Genomic DNA, 22,026 nt, shown 5'->3' on the forward strand with positions numbered 1-22,026 from the left:
ATCTAGTTTATTCCTTTTTATCCTCCCTTCACCACAAATATTAGGACTAGGAAGACACTGAGTGATGTTCTGGACCAGGGGCCTCCTCCAAGGATGAGGAACAGAGACTTAGACAATAAGTAATGTGTTCAAGGTCACGTGCTAATCAGTGGCAGAGCCAGAAGGGAGAGCAAAGTCCCCTCCCTTCTGGTCCAGTGTACAGCGGGGTCCACAGCACTGCTTCCAGATTAGATCATCATTACTTCTTCCAACAGGAATGGCCTAACCCTCTGCAAGTGATTGCCAAAGAATCTGGGCAGGTAGAAAGTGAGAAGTCAAAATGTTTGTGAGAGCATTCCACATGAGAAACAGATGCGTTTGTTTTTGATCACAGCTGAGTCTGAATGCTCTCTAGAACTCAGATGTAGAGAAAGAAGGAAATACAAGATGGGGCTGTGGGCAGGTCTTACCTGGGCTGGGGGAGCAGCGTGGTGTGGATGGTCTTCCTTCTAAATGAGGGGAGCTGGTGCACATTCCGGTGTAAAGAACATTCTATGCACCAGAGTCGTCTGCACTGACTCAGGATGGCATCATCTCCAGACTTGAGGACCCCCGAGCTCACCATCCTTCTGTCCATGAGTGGCCACCCAACCACCCAAGGGTGAAAGGTCGTGCTGTATGCTCTCACCTCAGATCATGATGAAGGTAGGAAGAGCGACCATCCAGCCCATACCACCACAACTGGGTAACATTAGAGCTCTTCCTGTAGACCAAGCACTATGCTAAGTGCTTTTTCATAGCATCACCTTCAGTCCTCACATCAGATAGGTACCCATTTCAGAGGAGAGAAAACTGACGCTTGGAAAAGCTGAATAATTTGCCTGCAATCACAAAGCTAGTGAATGCAAAGCCTTTATCTCAGAGGGTGGTGGTTCAGAGCATGGGCTCTGTGGTCAGATTGCTTAGGTGTGCATTCCAGATCTGCCGCTTGCTGGCTGTAAAATGTTCAACAAGTTACTTCTCGAAGCCTCAGTCTCCACATCTGTAAAGTTGGAGTAATAATTATAATATTTACCTTATAGAATTGTGGTGATGATTAGAGAATGTAACACGGTAACTACTGACACATAGTAACTACTAACTATGGGCCAACTGTAGGTTGGAACCACATGAAATTTCTATTGTAGTGGGCCAAAAATTATCAAATATTGGCAATTTCATATGGTTCAATCTAGTACTACTAATAGGCATCCATTCTTTGTAAATATCAATGCTTTCCTTATTCATCTCATAATTTGTGAAAGGATAGGTGATTTAATTGCTTTTAACTTTTCCTTGTTTTAGTTTCCCTAAAGAGTGACATAGAGGCTGGGTGCAGCGGCTCACGCCTATAATCCCAGCACTTTGGGAGGCTGAGGCGGGCAGATCACCTGAGGTCAGGAGTTCAAAACCAGTCTGGCCAACATGGTGAAACCCCATCTCTACTAAAAAAAAATAAAAAATTAGCCAGGTGTGGTGGCACATGCCTGTAATCCCAGCTACTTGGGAGGCTGAGGCAGGAGAATCTCTTGTATCCGGGAGGCAGAGGTTGCAGTGAGCTGAGATTGTGCCACTGCACTCCAGCCTGGCGACAGAGCAAGACTCCATTTCAAAAAAAAAAAAAAAAAGTCACATAGATTTATTTTACTGTAACAACATAGCATCCATGAGGACTGTGTATGCAATATATACATGGTTCCTGGAGCCAACAACCTGTTGAGGATGTTGTCACAGAGAATCTGGAGCAGAGTGGATCTAAAGTGAGCTTAAATTGGACAGAGCTGAACTATGAGGAAGTGACTGGTGACACAAATGAGTCCACTCCTGACTCCTTTAATCTACTGTGAATATTCTGCTCTTTTCGGGAATGGCATTCCCATACTAGCCGGCTGATTGTGATAAACAAACGTCAAACATGACCATTCGTCATTCCTCATAGCGGAGATGAGGTCTGGTCCGCAGCAGGAGGTTGTTAAATTTGACATATTCAAAATGAATTGCACGGCCTGGCTGCTCTTGAACTCTAGCTTGCTGGGAGTAGCCTATGATGGAAGGAAATTCCACTCTGTTGTGGTGTTTTGGGGAGGTTGCGTGGTGGGGAGAGGAAAACATAAAGCTGGGATAAGAACTGTGCTTTCCTAAGAAAAAAGGAGGCTACTTTTGAACGAATGCATCTATGATGCCAGATCTAGTGGGAGGCTTCTCTTCTTTTGAAAGATGATTCTGTGCCTCACCCCATTCCTATCCCACATTTGCCTCAATTTCATTTCCTTAGATTTCACATTATAGAGATACAAATAACCCTGGAATTCAAGTGGAACATTCTGGAGAGACAGACATTCTAGTTAATACAGGAACAATCTTTCAATAAAATTAGTATCACCTTTGAAATGCAATGATAACTTTGAGGATGCTTCAGACTTTGTTGGTGTCTGGAATGATTACTACTGCTGGTGGAAAATAATGCCACTGTGAATGCAGAATTCTGTGTGTGTGGGGAGGGGGGCATGCTCCCTTTCTCTCTTCTTTCTTTCTATGCCTAAAAATAACCTACAAATCTTGTTCAAATTCTTTTGCAAGGAAATTTATAAATTGTCTGTGTATTCTATAATGATTTTCCCATCATGATGGCTCTAAGGAAAATACATTGACATACCCATAAACTCAGACACTCTTGGAGTCCCATTTTCTTTCTGTGTGTGCTGTTCCTTTTCTCTCTCTCTCTCTCTGTCTGTGGTTACTGTTAAGCTGACCCCTACAGTCTGGGGCAAATACCAAACTTGCATCAAGCACTACTTATCCATACAGCTGCGAAGGATTGCGGTTTCAGGGCCTCAGATGATAGATTTAAGTAAAGTCTCTAAATGGATGGAGTTTAGGAAACTTGTTATGATTTCATCTACAAAGGCGGGCTGCATCGCACCCCACTGCGCTGAATTTTAAGATGCAGTGTGGTCTTGTTGTTTTGTCTTTTTTTATGAACAGCATCTTTATTATAAATGATCTATTTTTATGTCTGTGGTGATTTTTATAATACTGAATTTCATTGTTGAGAACAACGACTGCAGAAAGATCTTTCTTTACTGTTCCTGCCTCTTCTCCCAGTGTGTGGAAGAAACTGTTGCTTGCAAAAAACATAGCTAATTAAAAATTGAACTTAATTAGCTACAAAGAAGCCCGACTCGCCAGGGCTTTGAGGAAGGGCAGATAAAGCTGCCGACGCTGTGTTCTTTACCTTCGCTTTAATGGTCTTCACAGCACGTCGTGTTTATGAGTCAGAGGACCCTAGAGCGACACTTGTTGGGGACGGGCAGGACACCACACCACGACAGGCAGCTCCTGCTCGTGGCGGCGGGAATGCACGCCGGAGTCGGCGTGCCAGCGCGGTGGAAACCGGTTCTCAGGTTCTGGCCGAGTGGACTTCCCCTTACATCAGCGGGCCAGCTCCTGTCAGGCAGGCGGCCGGCGATTGGCCGGGAGGAGGCAGTCATTCAAACTGCCTTTTGTGTTTGGCTAATCAGGGCAGCCCAGGTTCCCAGCGGAGGTGCGTCTGTGGTATCAGACACCTGTGTCTCAGCTTTGTCTTCCTCGGGCTGGCTCCTGCGGATCCTTCCTGGGCCAGAACTGCGCCTCTAGGCCACCTGCCCCAAGCCACCAAGCCCCCGCGGTGGGCCAGCCTTGGCCCAGTGTCACGCAGGACAGAAATGACCAACAGATAACTGAGGACAATGGACCTGCCTGGGCATAGACTTCCTTAAGGTAAGTCCGTTTTAAACCAGCGATTTCTCGATGACATTATTTCTCCGTCGATGTTGGCAGAAATGCCAGCATTGGGAAGGTAAACTAAAGAGAGGTAGGGAAGTTGTTCAAGTTAGTCCTTTGTGATGAAATCACCAAGGTTTTGGGCTGTCAGATATGCTGACAAAATAATATAAAAGAATAAAGAAAGATGTACATGGGGAGGAGAGAGCTTGACAAATGACTCTAGTCCTTTCAGGCAACGGGCACTTTTTCCTATTTGATGAGAAGCTCAAGTGATAACAGAGTAGAGTAACTTTTAGTTAAGGCCAACAAATATATATGCTAACTTGTATAATAAGACCAAGTCAGCCTGAACATTTTGGCTCCCTCCAATCATGCAACCTCAGGATTTATAGCCTAATTTTAATTATGACTTATTTTTAAAGCTATCTTTAACTTTCTCATTTGGGATAAGAAGGCAGCTTTTCTTTTTTAGGTTTGTTCAACATGGGTAAATCAATGAATTGCACTTCAACAGCAAAACTGGATTGTATTGATTGGTTGGCTCACTCTTCTCATCCTTTATGTTTCAGAGAAGGTTGGATTATAAATGCAAGCACCTACATTTAAGCAACAGGCAACAGTTGAGATGCTTAAGAACGTGATTCCGTGTGATTCTGATTAATCCTAAACTACGCTCTGATTTCATTTTACTTGTAAATCAATTGACACATACTTCAGGGACCATCCTGTCTTTTCTCTGGGGTTGCTGTCACCATATTTGTAACTTGAGGATTTAATAATTGAAGATTGATAAAAAAGACTGGTGGTTTGGGACTAGTATTTTCACCCTGTCTGTTTTGTTGTGATAGGAAGGAAAGTAATTTTCCCTTGGATTTAAATTTTTTTCATTGAAAACATTCTGAAAATGGTTAAGTTTCTGTTTATAAATCTAAAGAGGTTCTGAGACTACTTTTCCCACCTCATTAATTTCAAGGATGTAAACATCTTCATGAAAGGAAGGTGTTTACCAGTTCTCAATGATTCTGTTCAAGTGATAAACAGCAATAGGTCAAACAGGTCATTCAAAATCTGTGTTAATCATCCTCAAGTGTGTTTTTTTCTTCCAATGATTACACCCAGTTGGAGTTTTCCTTTTTTTCAGCAGTTAGCTAAAGTGTCTTTATAAAAACATTTTCCTATAATAAGATAACACATTAGTAATGTTTAATATAAACATAAAAATTACTGCTTTGATGAATAAAAGCACCAGAAATGGCATTACCCATCAGATGAAATATGATCATCACACAAGTCTATAGCAATCACTTAAAAATATAATGTATATGCAAGTGATTTTAAAATATGGATCCATAGGTAGGTAGAGACAAAGTGAATTTATAAATGTTGAAGGAGTTAAAGAGAAATGAACATTGGAAAGCTAAATAGATATTGAACATTTTTATATTTCAAAAATCTACCTTCACTTATGAATTACAACCTAGAGAATATATAAATCAAAGGTAATTTCCTGAGTTAAGTATAAGTCATTTTTTGTATGGAGAGGGATAAATACCCTAATCTTATTCCCTAATCTTAGCCCTAATCATTGTCTTCCATAAAAACCCCAGTATCCTAAAAAGGTACAGAAAGGAAGAGGAGAGAGCTGGTTGAAAAACTTCTTAACAATATTTAAAAAGTAAACAAAGTCACAAACCCCACGTTTCATATTAAGAGTGTAGAAAGCCCTTGTTCATATCTGCAGAGTACCAGGGCACTCCAAATATGTAATTTAACACATTCATTAATAACTATGATAAATAGATATTTTATTCCAAGAACAATATCATTAGAGAGTTAGATTGGAGGGCAAGGGGATTAAGTATCTTAAGTTTATTGTTTCTCGAGTGACCATTTTTAAAAGCCTCCTTCCAGGAACTGTGGAATGCCTGCCAGACTCCCTGACTGCTGTCTGTTGAGGGTCCCTACTGGTGCTGTGGATAGCACAACACACAATGGGGCACAAGAAAGCCACGCAGCCTCCCCCTCCTAGACACACACTGTGCACCCCCTTGGCTCTGCTTGGAAGGTTCAGCTCTGCAGATGGAAGGTTGCAAACATCAGACACCTTCCTCTCTCTGTTTCTGTCTCTCTCCCCTTCTTCTCCCCACAGTGTCCAGCCTTGGCCCCTGACTTTTCCTGGCGCTGGGGAGGCCTGTAGGTTTAGAAGCTGAACAGCTGGGTGAAGACCTCCCTTAGCTCATTGTGCTCTGGCCATAGGGAGCAGACAAGCAAGCTGAGTTTGGGTAGCCCTAGACACATGGAAAAAGAAACAGCTTCCTCACCTCCACCCCTCCATAGATGACTTCATTAAAATGTCGCTGGTTAATAGGGAAAAGGTAGCACTCCTTGTTAGGCCAAACCCCTAAAAGGCATGTTTTTTAGAAAACAAAAAATAAACAAAAAAATCCCCAGCAGTCTTAATGATCACATTTTGGTGACAGGTGGGAATGTATACTTTCATACAAATGGATGATTTTGGAAGGCATGAACCTAAGCTGTCTCACACCATTTTGCTTCTTAGTTGGACTGACTGGTTTAAAAAATGAAACCCAAATGATAGCCACAGAGCAGTATGGGTGGCATATCATCTGATCCCATTGAGATAAAAGCTCTCAACAAACTTATGTGAACCAAAACTGATAGAATGAGTGATGTTCCACAAGTGATCAAGAGACTCCTAGCCGGGTGCGGTGGCTCACGCCTGTAATCCCAGCACTTTGGGAGGCCAAGGTGGGCAGATCACCTGAGGTCGGGAGTTTGAGACCAGCCCGACCAACATGGAGAAACCCTGTCTCTACTAAAAATACAAAATTAGCCAGGTGTGGTGGCTCATGCCTGTAATCCCAGCTACTTGGGAGGCTAAGGCAGGAGAATCGCTTGAACCCAGAAGGAGGAGGTTGCAGTGAGCTGAGATTGTGCTATTGCACTCCAGCCTGGTGATAAGAGTAAAACTCCGTCTCAAAAAAAAAAAGAGACTCCTGGCATCAGTCACTGAAGGAGGACTTTGCTTCTGCACTGGAAGCCTGGCTTTAAAGCAAAAACTCTGGTGTTGGAATGTAAATTAGCCCCACCCTGGGAAGCTATGGCTGCTCAGAAACACTTGGTTTTTTCCAAGTACCAAAGCTCCCTAGTAAGCAGTAGAGCTACCAGTAGACTCCGCCCACTAAAACCTGTGTTCCGCATTGCCCATCAGCCCTCCAGGGGCGGGGGTCCCAGCAATCAGCCTCTGAAGGGAATCTCCAAGTTCTTCCCTTATCTTTACTCTCACAGCAGTGGAGGCACAGTCTTAGTGACCTGATATTTATGCATTAATTTCTCAGTTGTTTATTAATCGTGGATCACTAGTTCTTCCATCTGAGGTAGGTCATATATCATAATCCTAGTGTGGAAGAGAGAGAGAAAAAGAATGAAATGGAAGAATTTGTCCGACACTACCAAGAAGTTAGTGAGAAATTAGAACCTCAAATACCATGCGGTTCTCCTTCCCTTTTTGTCTTTCTGTCAAAAGGGAAATCAGGGATCTTTAAACCTTTCCCTGAGCAGTTCTCTCCGGGCACTAAAATGCTTCAGGCCAAAAATATGCTGGTTCTCTTAACTGGATCACTCTGTGACTGAAAGAGAGAGCATTAAAACAATCAAATGAATTGGATGTGTGCTCACCTGAACAACTCAAAACCCCAGCGGGTTGCTGGTAAAGTTTTCCTGAAGCCTAAATTGAGGACAGCACCCTCTCTCCTCTGGCTTTTTCCTGGAAAGACCTGATCATTTAGTTTATAACAAATTTCAACCCTGGCCCCTTGACCAGGGAGGCCAGTTGCGGGTGAGCCATCTGAAGGTGGCTGGCCTGTATTGCCTCCGAAGGTATTTCAGGAATGTTAATGGTATGCCTGAGTGGAGGCCTCAGAGCTCCGAGCTCAGGCCTGAGAACTGTTCTTGTGGCCATCTGTTGTGGCCCAGGAAGTCTCATAGCAACAGCTTCTCAAGAATGGTGCTTTTTTTTTTTTTTTTTAAATTAAAATTAACTCACACAAAACCAAAAAACTGCTCCACTGCTCAAGAAGAATCAGGACAGCATTCAGATTTTTTCTACAGAGTGATGAGCTTTTAAGGAAGAAAAGCCCCCGCATCCTTCATTCCTGTTCTTTAAATGAGCAATTTGTACTTGGTGTTGAGGTCTTAATTTTTTTTTTCTCCCCCGGGGTAGAATTCTTTTTTTGGAAAAGAATGGAGGTGAAAACAAGTTTCCAAGGCTGTGGAGAAAATACTCAGCAAAAATATGGTTAAGAAAAAAGTGGTCAGTTTTTTTGAGATTTTCTTGGTATTTGCTGCTCTTAGCGATCCTGTCAGCAGCTGCATTTTTTCCCCCTCTGTAATAATGTGTGCTTTATACGCCTGGCTATTTAGTTAGTGAAATGAACTTGAGACAAAGACACTAATTTTACTATGATGATGTATGCCCTCCGGTATGAATCTCCTGAATCTGTGCAACAGCTGACCTCAGAAAAAGAAGTAGGGAAAGTAATAATTGTAGTTCTATATTTTTTCATTGATGAGACATTAAATTAGTCATTTACAAAAACAGGTTTTTCCTCAGGATAGAAGACACTGTAAAATGATAAATACATGAAGCCTGGGCAGGCATGCCAGACAGAGACAAAAGAATTCTATTCTGTTCCACATTGTACCCCTTACCAGGCTATTTCAGGAAGGCACACGGCCTGTCAGAGCACAGTGCCTCATCTGCAAATCAGATTCCTGCATTGTTAAGGAGGTTAAATATAATCACCTAAAAGGAACTTGGGAAAAGATCCTTGAATCTGAATGGCGTCTATAAAGGAGTATTATACACTGTCATTCTTGCTGTGGCACAACCCTGGGAAAACATTTTCATGAGAACTTTTAGATCTCCTTCACTTTTTAGTTTGGCACATTTCCCTCAAGTTTTGTGACATGAAATTTCCCAGAAGAGTCGCAAAATATTCCAAGTGATTTTTGACTATTATTACATAATTCCTGAATATGCAACACACTTGGAATACTTCTTTATATTCTTGATTGGTAGTGTGTATTGCTACTTATGTATTATTCAGATGTAATACATTGCCCTTAGTAATGGCACCAACCTCTACTTACATGTTATTTAGATCTGTTACATTGCCCTTAGTAATGGCGCCAACCTACCCGGAAAGGGATATGTACTTCAAGTTTTGTTTCTGAAACACAGGTTCCTAATGACGTTTTTCTTCCTATAAAGCCCTGACTCATACCCTCTTTGTGCATATTGCCTCCCATATAAAATATAACCACCACACATTTATGAAGTGCCTACCATGTATCAGCTGGGTTTCTAGGTACCGAGTTTGGAGCTGTCAGCAAAAGTAGACAAAAATTCTGGCACACATTCTAGTCAAGTGACACAGGTAACAAGTCAGATAACACAAAAATAAGTCAATTGTATTATAGGCTAGAAAATGATAACTGTCATGGAAAACACATAAAGCAGAGAAGTACATCATATAATGGCAGAGAGGGTATTGCAATTTTCTAGGGGGTGGTGGAAGGACCTGCTAAGAAGATGATATTTAAAAGAAAACTTGAAAGAGGGGAGAAAATGAGCCTTGAAGGTTACCTAGGGAGCATTGCTGACAGAGAGAAGGGCATATGCAAAGGCCCTGGGGCAAACGTGTTTGGAAAATGCTGGGAGGCCAGTGTGGGTGGAGCAGAATGTGGTGGGGCAGAGAGACAGTGGGTCACTGGGAGGCAGTTAGCTTTTACTCTGAAAAAATCCTAGAAGAACTTGCTTCACAGAGCAGTTGTGAGCATTAAATGAAATAATTTGTGTAAAGCCTTCTATAGAGTGCCTAGCACACAGAAAATCTTCTGTACTTGTTAGCTGTCATCCATTTGCTTATTATTACCACTACGTAGTCTAGGATTTAAGGATGGAATGATGTGAGCACACAGCACAGAGCTTTGTTCTGATCAAAGTTAATTGTTTCTTATGAGAATTAAACTCCCAACCTTGGCCTCTTAAATATTAAATTCTATCAGCTAAGAAGGTTCCAAGTCTATATCGTCACACATACAGAGAAAAAAAGCTTGCTTTTAAAAAACTGGCCCTGATTAAGCTAAATCATTGTTTCCATTTTGAAAGAACCAAGTCCATGCTCTCTAGGGACAGGTGTATTTTGAGACATTTGGTTCCAATTTCAGCTACAAAAGTCTTGTTGAATTCCATTGAATTCTCATGATCTCACAATGTACTCATGTTTGAGTTTTGATATCAATTCCCTTTTCTAGGCAGCAGGATTCAAGGTAGGGAGGAGCATATTGCAGATGTAATGAAAATAAGGAGTCAATGTGCTTTTCTTCTCCCCAGACTCCAGAAACTGGATTACCTTTCAAGGCACTTCAGGGACCCTTTCTCAAAATGATCTTCCTGGACACCCCTTTGAATGTCTAGATTATGTTGATCTCCTCCTTTGAACCTGAGGGACTCAGGTCATAACTTATGTTGAGTGATGACTGGCTCAGGAAATTAGAACAAGACAGGGAATCCTTTTCTCCAAGCATATGAAGACCATCATTTAGAGTCAGGGATATCCTTGCTCCAGAACCACCATAAGTGATTTGGGAGCAACAAAAGGAATTATTGATGATAACTAGAGATGCTCAATGAATGAAAAGATCTGTCTAAAAATGTGCACCTTCATCATTGGAAATGCTTCAGGAGAGGCTGATTAATCAATAGTCAGAGGGGTTTGAGTTTATCCACATGACATACTAAAAGAACCCCTTTGGGGTTAAGAAATAACCCCTAGAGGATTTGGGATCCTACCAGAGATCATGTAATTAATGACCCAGAAAGGTACCATGTTTTTACCTCTTCAACCCAAAGACAGTAAAGAACACAGATGATATAATTTAATATAAATCTGAAAGAATGATAAAACCACCCATGATGACTGGCCCTGTTATTTATTTAGTTGGTCAAGTTCTAATCTTTTGGCTTCATGAGTTCCACTATTTTTGATGACATGTGTTGTATATTTTTAGTTGTAAATCAGTAATCTTTATGGCATTCCTCTTATTACTAAGCAATGTAAACTCTTTTTAAAAATTTGGGTGAGAGCTTGACTTCTAAGATCCCTTCCAAATTTGTGCTTCTGCTTCATCCTTCCAAGATCTGCTTATTAAAAACCAAATTCTTCAGGAAAAGTCACCTTAAATTCTCTTTAACTGACGCCTTAGTTTAGGAATTCTGAGAGCCAGAAGCAACTGATTGTAGAAGCCCTATTTCACTTAGGGGCAGTGGCTAGGGGAGTCATCTTCCTGCAGTGTCACCCTGGTCCTGGTGCCCAGAACCCCAGTTCCCAACACTGATGATGCTGTGTTCCTGTTTGCAGTTTCCAATGTTGTCACATCGCTACTTCTGGCTGCCAGGTTGCTCAGTTATGATCAGTGGGCAGAGTGGACTGGAGCTCTTTTTTCTTTTGGAAAAACATTTCTGTAGTACTTATTACATTCTCAGTGATTTGCAAAAATGCTATCTCTGTTAACCCAATGACAGAGCTACAGTTTTTGTTCCCATTTAACAGATTAAACAATTGAGATACAGGGAACTAATCCAAAGTCACACAGTGACAGGGACTTGAACCCAGGTCATCTGTCAACAGAGTCTGTGCTCTTAGCTGCTACATTGGATTTCTCATCTACAAAATGTCTAATCTTATGTGCTCTTTTTATTTGTTGTAGCTCTCCTGTTGATTTAGAGGGAAAACTGATATGGCATATTATTACACTTTATTGCCCTCTGTGAGGGCAGAGAACATAACCTATTGGTACTAGTGCCTAGTGTAGCGCCTGGTGCATGCAGATACTCAAATATTTGTTGACTGAGTGAGGGAGTGAGGGTGTGACATGAATAAACAATAGTAAGGCCATAGAAATGCCATCCTAGTCTCAAGAGTAACAGAGACGTACGTAATCGCAGAATGTCACTTACATAAAAACTTTAACTTTGAAAAGTTAAAAAACATAAAATTAGAGGTCAGGACATCATGGGACAATTACAGTGTTTGAACCAGTGTCAACAATTTCATCCCTTGTTAGGTACTCATTCATAGTTTAATTAATAAGTCACACTGCATTGGAAGTGTAGCTCCAAAAGACCCTGATGTCAGACTAACACCTGCTATGTGACAATTGGGGAGGGAACAGGGAACCATTGGAACGCCATGAATTCCACTAAATCAGGGCTTTACTGTGTGATCTGGATTTGGTGCATTTAACAAATGGACATTGAGACTCAGATTTGTTATGGAGTAGAGAAAGGAAGCCTGAATCTTGACAATGCCAGTGTCTAAGGGAACATTTGGGTGCATTGAACATAAACCCACTAAGACCAACTCAAATAAAAAGAGAGGAAGATATCAAGATATGAAGGAAGCTTGTGAAATCCAACTATAGGAAGCCAAGAACACCTCAACGTTAACCTAGTGGTGAAAAGCTCTTAGAGTCAGAAGGCCTGCATGTGAGTTCCAACCTTGGCATTTCTGAATTTGTGACCTTGGATAAGTTACCTAATATTTCTGAACCTCATTTACTTGTCTAAAAAGAGGAAATAATCAAAGTTTCTACCTTGTTGTGTTGTTGTGTAGTTTCAGTGAGATAATACATATAAAGCATCTGGAACACTGCCTGACACGTAACAGGAACTCAGTAACCATTAACTCTTATTATTATTTAGAAAGTAGGCACCTTTTCACTTTCTTTTTGGATTGCATAGTTGTTCATTTCAGCTGACTTTGAACATCAGTTCCATTGCTCTGTCTGCAGACAGGCTTTCTGAAAGACATGGTGCCAGGGTTAATTTAATGGCATAGTAATGTCATCAAAGCTCCAGGTTTGTCTGTATTTTCATTCTGCCACCCTTAGCATGATGATTTTCTTCCTTACATTTGTTGCTCATGGTTGCAAGGTGTTTGCTGCAGCTCCAGGCATCACGTCCTCACAGAGTTTTGTCCAAACAAGGGAAGGAGTTCTAGTTTTGTGTATTTCATCAAGAATGAGAGATACTTTTTCAAAAATCCTCCTGCAAACTCTCTTTTTTTAGGAGTCAGATCTCATTAGTTAGGCTTATGTCCTATATCCTTGCCTACACTAGTAACTGGCAGGGAGTCAGATTACTATGAATAGTATAGACCAGGCATGGTTAATCCCTTAGGGTGATGAAGGAGCTGCCTTTCTGAGCACATCATTATCTGATGCTGCAATGGAATCAAAATTATACTTGTGGAGTAAAACAGGGGACAGTAACCATTGAGTAAACAATTATGAGGGCCTGTTTTAGATAAGCAAGTGTCTAAGCCAGGCAAATCAGAGTGTTTCTTTGGAATTTTATCTTTCTGTACGTGGAGTCTAAGAGGAGGCAGAACTCTTGCAGTTGTTAATCTGGGATAAGATAAACCTGACGTTCTCTGCTCTGTGGTTGTTTTCTGTGTACTTTACCCCCACATGCACACACACTGAATCCTATTGCAAAGATAAAAGTGAGGTCTTTTTTTTCACCTTGCTCTCTCTGTCTATATACTGTCATGTACCCCATAATAATTTGGGTCAATGACGGATCCCATGCATGACAGTGGTTCCATAAACTGATAATGGAGCATACACAGAAGTGATATACAGTACTTGATATTATCCCTGCAGATCAAGTAGGGGAAATGTTTGATATTCAGTAATGTGCTGGGACATTTTCATATGAAAAAATAGAGAGCCAGGTGTGGTGGCTTGTGCCTATGATACCAGCTACTTGGGAGTTAGAGGCAAGAGGATGGCTTGAGCCTGGGAGGTAGAGGCTACAGTGAACTGTGATCACACCACTGTACTCCAGCCTGGGCAACAGAGCAAGACCCTGTCTCTAAAAAGAAAAGCAAAAGATGTTGTGTATAACATTTAGGTTTGTGTAAATACTGTCTATGATGTTTGTATGATAAAATTGCCTAATTAGGCATTTCTTGTCACATATCCCCATCATTCAGCAATGCATGACTGTCTAGATGTATAGGTAGATAGGCACAGAGAAACACACACACACACACACACACGCACACACACTCCAACGGATGCTGCCTCTCCCAAGGAAGAACCTGACAATAATTTCCAGTTCCTGAGGCCATCTCCATCCCTGGCCTTCCCAAGAAATTCCCATTTTTGCTTGATTTTCTCTGTGGGTTCAGTGTCACTGTGTCATTTGTAACAACAATAACAAAATCCCATCAGAAGCATTCTCCTAAGCTTCTGGGATTCTGTCCCCCACATCTACTAGTGTGTGGCCCTGGCTCACCCCAGAGCCATCACTGGGCTCTACCCTATGTGCCCCACAGCTCTAGAGCCTTATCACCTGATACACTCAGTCTCTCCCCAGCACCAGGTCGCACCAGCTGCAATATGAACAGCTCTGCCTATAGCTGAGGAAGAGCTGGTCTAGCCTCACCCCTTCAACTGGGGCTTGATCAGGACCTGTTCTCCTAGAATAGACGGCAACGGACAGACAGTAACCTCTGTCTCTCATAAAAGGGTGTAATATCTGCCAAGTCTTTCCTAAAGAGACTCAGCAAAAGAGACCACCCTACTGACAAGTACATGTTTCATAAATAAAATGACTTTATTTCAGATATACAAGTGTCTTTGACAGGGAGTTTAAATCTGGTGGCTGTATTCCTGTTGGCCTGACTTAAATAGGAGAAGAGAATTGTGGATTCCTATCAGCGGGAAATTAGTAAAGGATTCGAGGAGCGAGTGACTAGGAGAGTAGAGTGAAGTCATAGACAAAATCAGTGTGGCCATCGGGGCAGGCCAATTGGACTAATGAGAAAAATCCCTTGGAAGGTGGAAATATGAGACATTGAGAGTGTCATTCAGGAAGTATGGATAGATCTTTTTTTAATGTTTATTTTTACTATTTTGTTATGAAAGTGGTGTAAACATTTGTAAAAGTAGAGAGTCCCACAAATTCCCACGCACCCACCCTCCAGCTGGATGGCTCTTGTTAAGTAGAACAAGACAGGGAGGAGGAGAAGATGAAAGAAAGGAGCAGGATCCAGTGAAGGACAAAATGTTCAATGACAGATCTATTAGTGAACTTGTCAAGAGGGGACAGAAAGCTGAAATCCAAGATGTTTATTCTTCTTAATCATAGGTTAATGAAATAATTGCTAAATGAGATCTGGCTTCTAGCAATTTGAGTAGGGATTATGTAACTTGAGGAAGCAGATCCCGTGGTGTAATCTCCAAATTGCTGGGTGTGGGGGAACCAAAAGGCCCCCATCTAACGCGGTGACAAGGCTAACACAGCAAGAGTTGCGTTTGTTTGTTTGGCATTTAGCAACTGTTTGCATACAATCTCCGAGGCACTGTGCTAGGCTGTGAGCATGGAAATCTGAAGGACCAGGTTCTTGCTTTCAGAGAATGCAGCATCTACTGGTGAAAGTAGATGAGAAAAATCTATGATTTTTTTTTTTTGAGACGGAGTCTCGCTCTGTTGCCCAGGCTGGCGTGCAGTGGCACGATCTCGGCTCACTGCAAGCTCTGCCTCCTGGGTTCATGCCATTCTCCTGCCTCAGCCTCCCGAGTAGCTGGGACTACAGGCGCCCGCCACCACGCCCTGCTAATTTTTTGTATTTTTAGTAGAGACGGGGTTTCACCGTGTTAGCCAATCTCCTGACCTCGTGATCAGCCTGCCTCGGCCTCCCAAAGTGCTGGGATTACAGGCGTAAGCCACCGCGCCCGGCTGAAAAATCTATGATTATAACAGTCATGCTATGATGAAGCTTTTCTGGTAGCATAGAAAAGATGAAAGCTTCTTGTAGGAGGATGATTGTCTTGATCTTTGGAAAGATGAATAGGTGTTTGGTAGATGGATTTAGTGAGTGAAGACATTCTAGCTAGACAAAGTAGCTTACACAAAGGCAGAGAGGTACTCAAAGAGAACCTTAAGTCAGGGCTGCAGGGCTGCTAGACAAAGTAGCTTACACAAAGGCAGAGAGGTACTCAAAGAGAACCTTAAGTCAGGGCTGCAGGGCTGATGGCACACTTGTGACCTGCTACAAGACAAGGTGGAGATGGGGTAGGGGTGGCCAGGAAGTGGGGAGCAGGGGCTAAAATTCAGCCTGTGCTTCGCCCCCTGGTGCAGCTGTATCCACCTGGAGGAGGTGTCTTTTTCTGGTTTGACAAGGGGCCACATGGGCAGGCGGTAGCCCTGTCTGAATGTATTTAGTATTCTTTGACTAAAGAGTGTATGTGAGGATGCTCATGAGTTTGAACAGAACCCAGAAAGGTGATGGGACATGAATAAATAATTAAAAGGCAGAGTAGTGACAAAATCAGACTTGTGCTTACGAAAGACCATTCTGGCTGCATTTTGGGAGGTGGTTTTCAAGATGTTAAGTCTGAAGGGAAAGAAACTAGTGAGAAAAGGCTGGTCCAGGTGAAAAATAATGGGGGCCTGAATGACAGCTGTGGGAGGGGAAGGAAAGGAAGTGGTGCATTGAATATCCAGAAGGTACAGCAGGTAGACTTGGTGATGAGCTGGCTGCTTGGGTGCAGGGGTGCAAGGCGAGGAGGATGACTCCTAGGGTTTTAGCTTTAGCAGCTCAGTGGGGAATTATCACACCCCTGTGAAGATCAATAAACCCCAGAACTTTGCCATAGTGTGTGCTGAGGTGTTACCTGTTCAATAATAACAATAAAAGCGTTCTTTATATGATCATGCTGGTTAAAGATTAAAGGGAGGGCTTCAGTAGTAGCTTCTGAGACAGAGGAAAAACACCTTGATCCTGAGTTGTGTCTCTTCAGAGAATGAGCAATTGATATGAAAGGAAACTGTAGGATCTTTTGCGTTGTGATCCCATTCAAGCACAGCAAAATCACCTGTAGTGGATAATCTGCCCATTCAAGATAGGTCAGAGAGTAATGCCCAGCTGCAGAAAGCTAGTTCATCTCCTTTATTCTTTCTTTCAAGATGAAAATAATATAAATCTAGGGTATCTTAAACCCTTTCTCATTGTTTTTGGAGAAAGCAGTTTTTCGTTTTGTTTCTGATGGTGGACATGGCAGCAGCATTCTTTCTGTCTCCCTGTGCTTATCATGACAGTGTCCTAGCATAGGCTTTGAAGTTGAATAGTCCTGGGTTTGAATTCCTAGTTCATCACCATCTGTCACTTTGGGCAGAATACTTATCTCTGTGAGCCTCATCTGTAAAATGTAGGGAAATACAGTTTCCTCATGGAGCTGTTATGAGGGTTAAGGGACAAGGAAAGTGGAGTGCTTGGCATAGGACCTGCAGGCCACATGCTGGTCACAAGTGGTGGCTGTGGAAATGGGCTTTGTTGGTGCTACTGTACTTGTTATTAATGCCAGTGTGCAGATACCAAGAAAAGATATGACACCTGGAATCCCAGCACTTTGGGAGGCCGAGGTGGGAGGATTGCTTGAGCCCAGGACAACATAGTGGACCCTATCTCTACAAAAACATTTTTCTTTTTAAATTAGCCAGGTGTGGTGGCACAAGCCTGTTAGTCCCAGCTACTCAGGAGGCTGAGGTGGGAAGATGGCTTGAGCCCAGGAGGTCAAGGCTGCAGTGAGCCGTGGTTGTGCCACTGTACTCCAGCCTGGGTGACAGAGTGAGAACGTGTCTCAAAACAAAAACAAAAACAAAAACAAAAACAAAAACCGACTTGCTTTTGCAGCCTTTGATTATTCCTTGGGCCTGCATCTATTAGATGCTGACTGTATATCACGTTGCCTTCTTTATGGGTTAAGCTGAGGAGAAAGAGTTCCATGCCACATGAGTCAAAGAGTAGGTTATACACATGGCTTGCTCCTTCCTGATGTGTCTTGAGATACTGTGCTGATTATGCTTGGGACAGAGGAGCATATCATTAGACTATTGAAATCACTGGAAAGAAAGCAGAAAACTGTGGTACTCTCAGCTTTCACATGATCAAGGTGTTTTCCTAGGATACAATAGGGCAGTGAAGATACACTTGATATTACATTAATAATTCAATAAAGCACATTAATTAACTACCAGCCCATGGCTTCAGCAGCTAATAGTACCTAAAGAAAATGTACTTCAACTTTCTTATCAAGAAATGGTCTTGATAACACACCGGGTGACTGTAACTTTGGTCATTGCTCTGGAATGTTCCTGATGGTGCTGCCAGTTTTCATTGCCCATAGGTGCAATATGGAAATTTTTATAAATGCTCTCATTTAACACTTTTACAGATTAACAACGTTTTTATATTGTATTGTAACTGAAAACAAACGAGTATTTTTCTTATCTCACCTGTAGAAAAGGGAGTGGTGAGAATTCAGGAGTTAATATTGTAAAAATACCTGAGATAAGAAATACATGTTTAAGTATTACTGGTTTTGATTGCCACTGAATCCTCATGAAGCAACCACGAAAATCAAACAGAATCAGGGACTAGGAAAAGTGGAAAGTCTGTATTTTTATACTACTCTAAAATCTATTAGGTTGGTGCAAAAGTAATTACAGTTTTTGCAATTACTTTAACAGCAAAAGCCACAATTACTTCTGCGCCATCCCATGCCTTTGAAAAGGAAGAGAAGTTTTCAGAGTGTTTAAAATTAGCCACCCATAGTTTGCTGTAAAACAGAAATAAAATTTGGTGACAGTTAAAAATTTACATCAGTGGTTCTCAGGTAGAGGCGATTTCCCTCCAGGGGACATTTAACAACATCTGGAGACATTTTTAGTAGTCATAACTGTGTGTGGTGTGGGGAGGGGGTCCTGATACTGGCATCTAGTGGGTAGAGGTCAGGGATGCTGCCAAAATCCTGCAATGCACAGGAAAGTCCCCCCAGTAGAGAATTACCTGGCCCCAATTGTCAGTAGTGCCAAGGCTGAGAAACACTGAGTTAAATAACAGCTGTTGGGAGCTTCTACCACTGGACTGTCTCTTTCAGCAAGAAATTAGCCATCCTGTTAATTGAAATTATTTTCCTCAGGTTATGTAAGGAAAATATACTCCTTTACTTTCTTTTTTATTTATTTATCGCCCAGGCTGCAGTGCAGTGGCATGATCTCGGCTCACTTCAACCTCCGCCTCCCAGGTTCAAGTGATTCTCCTGAGTCAGCCTCCCAAGTAGCCAGGACTACAGGTGCACCACCAAGCCCAGCTAATTTTTTGTATTTTTAGTAGAGACAGGATTTCACTATGTTGGTGGCCAGGCTGGTCTCGAACTCCTGACCTCAGGTGATCCATCCACCTTGGCCTCCCAAAGTGCTGGGATTACAGGTGTGAGCCACGGCGCCCAGCCTTACTCCTCTACTTTCTTATAGGTTTAGTCTGGACTATCTTCTTTATATATAGCTCTCAAATTGTCGGACAATTCAGTCCCCAAAGTCCTCAGGCCAGGTGCTTGAAAGATTGTGAGTGCAAAAAAACCACAACCAGGTTGATTCAAGGGTTCACTTCTCAGCTGATTGGTTCAGCACTCTGTGGACACATAGCTGTTTTGTGGCAATAAAGAGAGCAGAAGAACGAAGTTGATTGAGGAAATGCCTTCACATTTCAAGACTCCCCTTCAAGGAAAGGGAAAGTTGGCTTTTCAAATACTTGCCAAGTGTGAAGCCATCCAGGCGCAATTACAGAATGTTCCTTTCAATCTTTCTCCTCTGTTTTCCTTGACTTATTTTATGAACTATTTATTGAATACTTACCATCCCAATTCCTATGATAAGTACTGCTCCTAATACAAAGAAAACTCAAATTATTTTAAGAATAACTAAAAAAAAATTACAAAGTCCTGTAGGTCATCACCTACAGGAAAAAGAAATGTTGGACAAAGGATTTCTCTCCTAGATTTTATGTATTTATATCTTACAACATATAAAGTTAAATCCACATTTTTCTATGCATTTGTCTATTGAAAACTGTTAAAATATAGAAATTTATAATAAATGATACAGCCATATGTTAATTTTCTTGATTTTTTTTCCTTAGAATTCTTTTGCTTTATCTTGAAAGATTACCCAGTTCTGGGGCTTACTAGTGGCAATATATTGATATATAGTAGGTAAAATTAAATTTAATTACAATAAATAATCTTCATTATATGAAATAGGTTGGTGTTAAATTGGATCGCTCTTGGTCCAGCCCTAGGAAAACAAATTACTTTTCATTATGATAAATGTGAATGTATCTCCAGATACTTCAGTGGAACTCACTGTATAAATATGACAGAAGAGTTACGAAGGTGGACCCTGGAGCCAGACTGCCTGGATTAAAATCTTGGCTCTGCCACTGACACTCTGTGACTGTGCAACCTTAGACAGATCACTTCCCTCCTGGTGCCTCAGTTTCCTTATCTTCAAAATGAGGATAACAGTCATAGTATTTTTCTTAGAAGGTGATTATAAGAATTGAATGAGTTATGCATGTAACTAGCACATAGTAAATGCTCAAGATACATTATTTTTATTGTCATCATTATTGTTGCATTGTATTTTATTTTTCTGTATTTGTACTAAAGATGGACTGATCGATAGACCCATTGCAGCTTTCCCAAGTGTAATGTGGTATAAAGGCACTTAATTCTGATTCCACATGTTCCTGGAGATAGTTATCTTTTAAAAACACATACTTGGCCGGGCGTGGTGGCTGACACCTATAATCCCAGCACTTTGGAAGGCCGAGGAGAGCGGATCATGAGGTCAGGAGATCGAAACCATCCTGGCTAACACGGTGAAACCCTGTCTCTCCTAAAAATACAAAAAATTAGTTGGGTGTGGTCGCACGCACCTGTAGTCCCAGCTACTTGGGAGGCTGAGGCAGAAGAATCACTTGAACCCGGGAGGCGGAGGTTGCAGTGAGCCAAGATTGGGCCACTGCACTCCAGCCTGGGCAAGAGAACGAGACTCTGTCTCGAAAAAAAAAAAAAAAAAAAAAAGACCCACAAACAAAAAAAAAACCATACTTTGCAACTAACAGGACATCTATTGATTGATTTATGATCAAAGACTCTGACTTTCTATGTAGTATGACCATATAAAGTAATGGAATAAGACCACCATCTTGTATTCTTTCTTTTCTTCTTTTTTTTTTATTTTAATATTTTAAGTTCTAGGGCACATGTGCCCACATGCAGGTTTGTTACATAGGTATACATGTGCCATGTTGGTTTGCTGCACCCATCAACTCGTTATTTACATTAGGTATTTCTCCTAACACTATCCCTCCTTCAGCCCCCAATCCCGCAACAGGCCCTGGTGTGTGATGTTCCCCTCCCTGTGTCCATGTGTTCTCATTGTTCAACTCCCATTATGAGCGAGAACAAGCATCTTGTATTCTTTTTTTTTTTTTGAGATGGAGTCTGGCACTGTCCCCCAGGCTGGAGTGCAGTGGTGCGATCTCAGCTCACTGCAACCTCTGCCCCCCTGGTTCAAGTGATTCTCCCGCCTCAGCCTCCCGAGTACTTGGGATTACAAGCACCTTCCACCCCATCTCTTAGTAGAGATGGGGTTTCACTATGTTGGCCAGGCTGGTCTCGAACTCCTGACCTCATGATCCGCCCACCTCGGCCTCCCAAAGTGCTGAGATTACAGGCGTGAGCCGCTGCGCCTGGCTGCATCTTGTATTCTTAAGCCTCTAGAGCATCTCAGTCTTCAGGCAACCAAGGACATTTGTTAAAATTGGAGCCTCTGGCTGCCTTGGAAGAGGATGCTTTCAATACTTTTAGCCTGTTGTAATACTTGGGAGCTACTGGTTGGTTGTGCTTCAAAGGATGTTGATATCAAATATGGTCTGGCTATATTTATGCCAAGTTGCTGACATGTTGTATAATATTTGTTGTTCCTAATGCATGATAGGGTCAAAATGCTGTACACAAACAGGTAAAGATGGTTTTGCAGCTTTGGGTTTTCAATTTATTTTCTAGCACATGTCTCACTTGCTCTCCTACATAAAGACACATGATTGCTTTTGAGCTTAACTAAATTTAGTGTGGTATCTAAGTTGTCTGTGTGTTATTCTGGTGAGCAAAGGCGCTTGATCAAAATGATCTCTTGAAAGTTTGAATGCCCTCATTAAAATGTTCAAATGGTAACCGTCCACCTGAAGGATGCCATGAAAATATGAGAAATCATTGTTTTTTAAGCATTGATGTTGGTAA

General features: G+C 41.8%; 1 protein-coding gene across 3 annotated transcripts in view; it reads left to right on the forward strand.

The window, feature by feature from the left end:
* Positions 1 to 22,026, forward strand: part of SHROOM3 (shroom family member 3) — a 350,049-nt gene that overhangs the window by 150,280 nt on the left and 177,743 nt on the right. The window contains exon 1 of one of the 3 annotated variants that reach the window (XM_063663772.1): positions 2,925 to 3,777. The exons of the other annotated variants lie outside the window; for them this stretch is intronic. The gene's annotated coding sequence lies outside the window, so the exon portion shown is untranslated. Of the gene's footprint in view, positions 1 to 2,924; positions 3,778 to 22,026 lie in introns of those variants that run through there. 3 annotated transcript variants of the gene reach the window in all.

The sequence above is a fragment of the Pongo pygmaeus genome, chromosome 3 (genome assembly GCF_028885625.2).
Source record: "Pongo pygmaeus isolate AG05252 chromosome 3, NHGRI_mPonPyg2-v2.0_pri, whole genome shotgun sequence".
Classification (NCBI taxonomy): domain Eukaryota; kingdom Metazoa; phylum Chordata; class Mammalia; order Primates; family Hominidae; genus Pongo; species Pongo pygmaeus.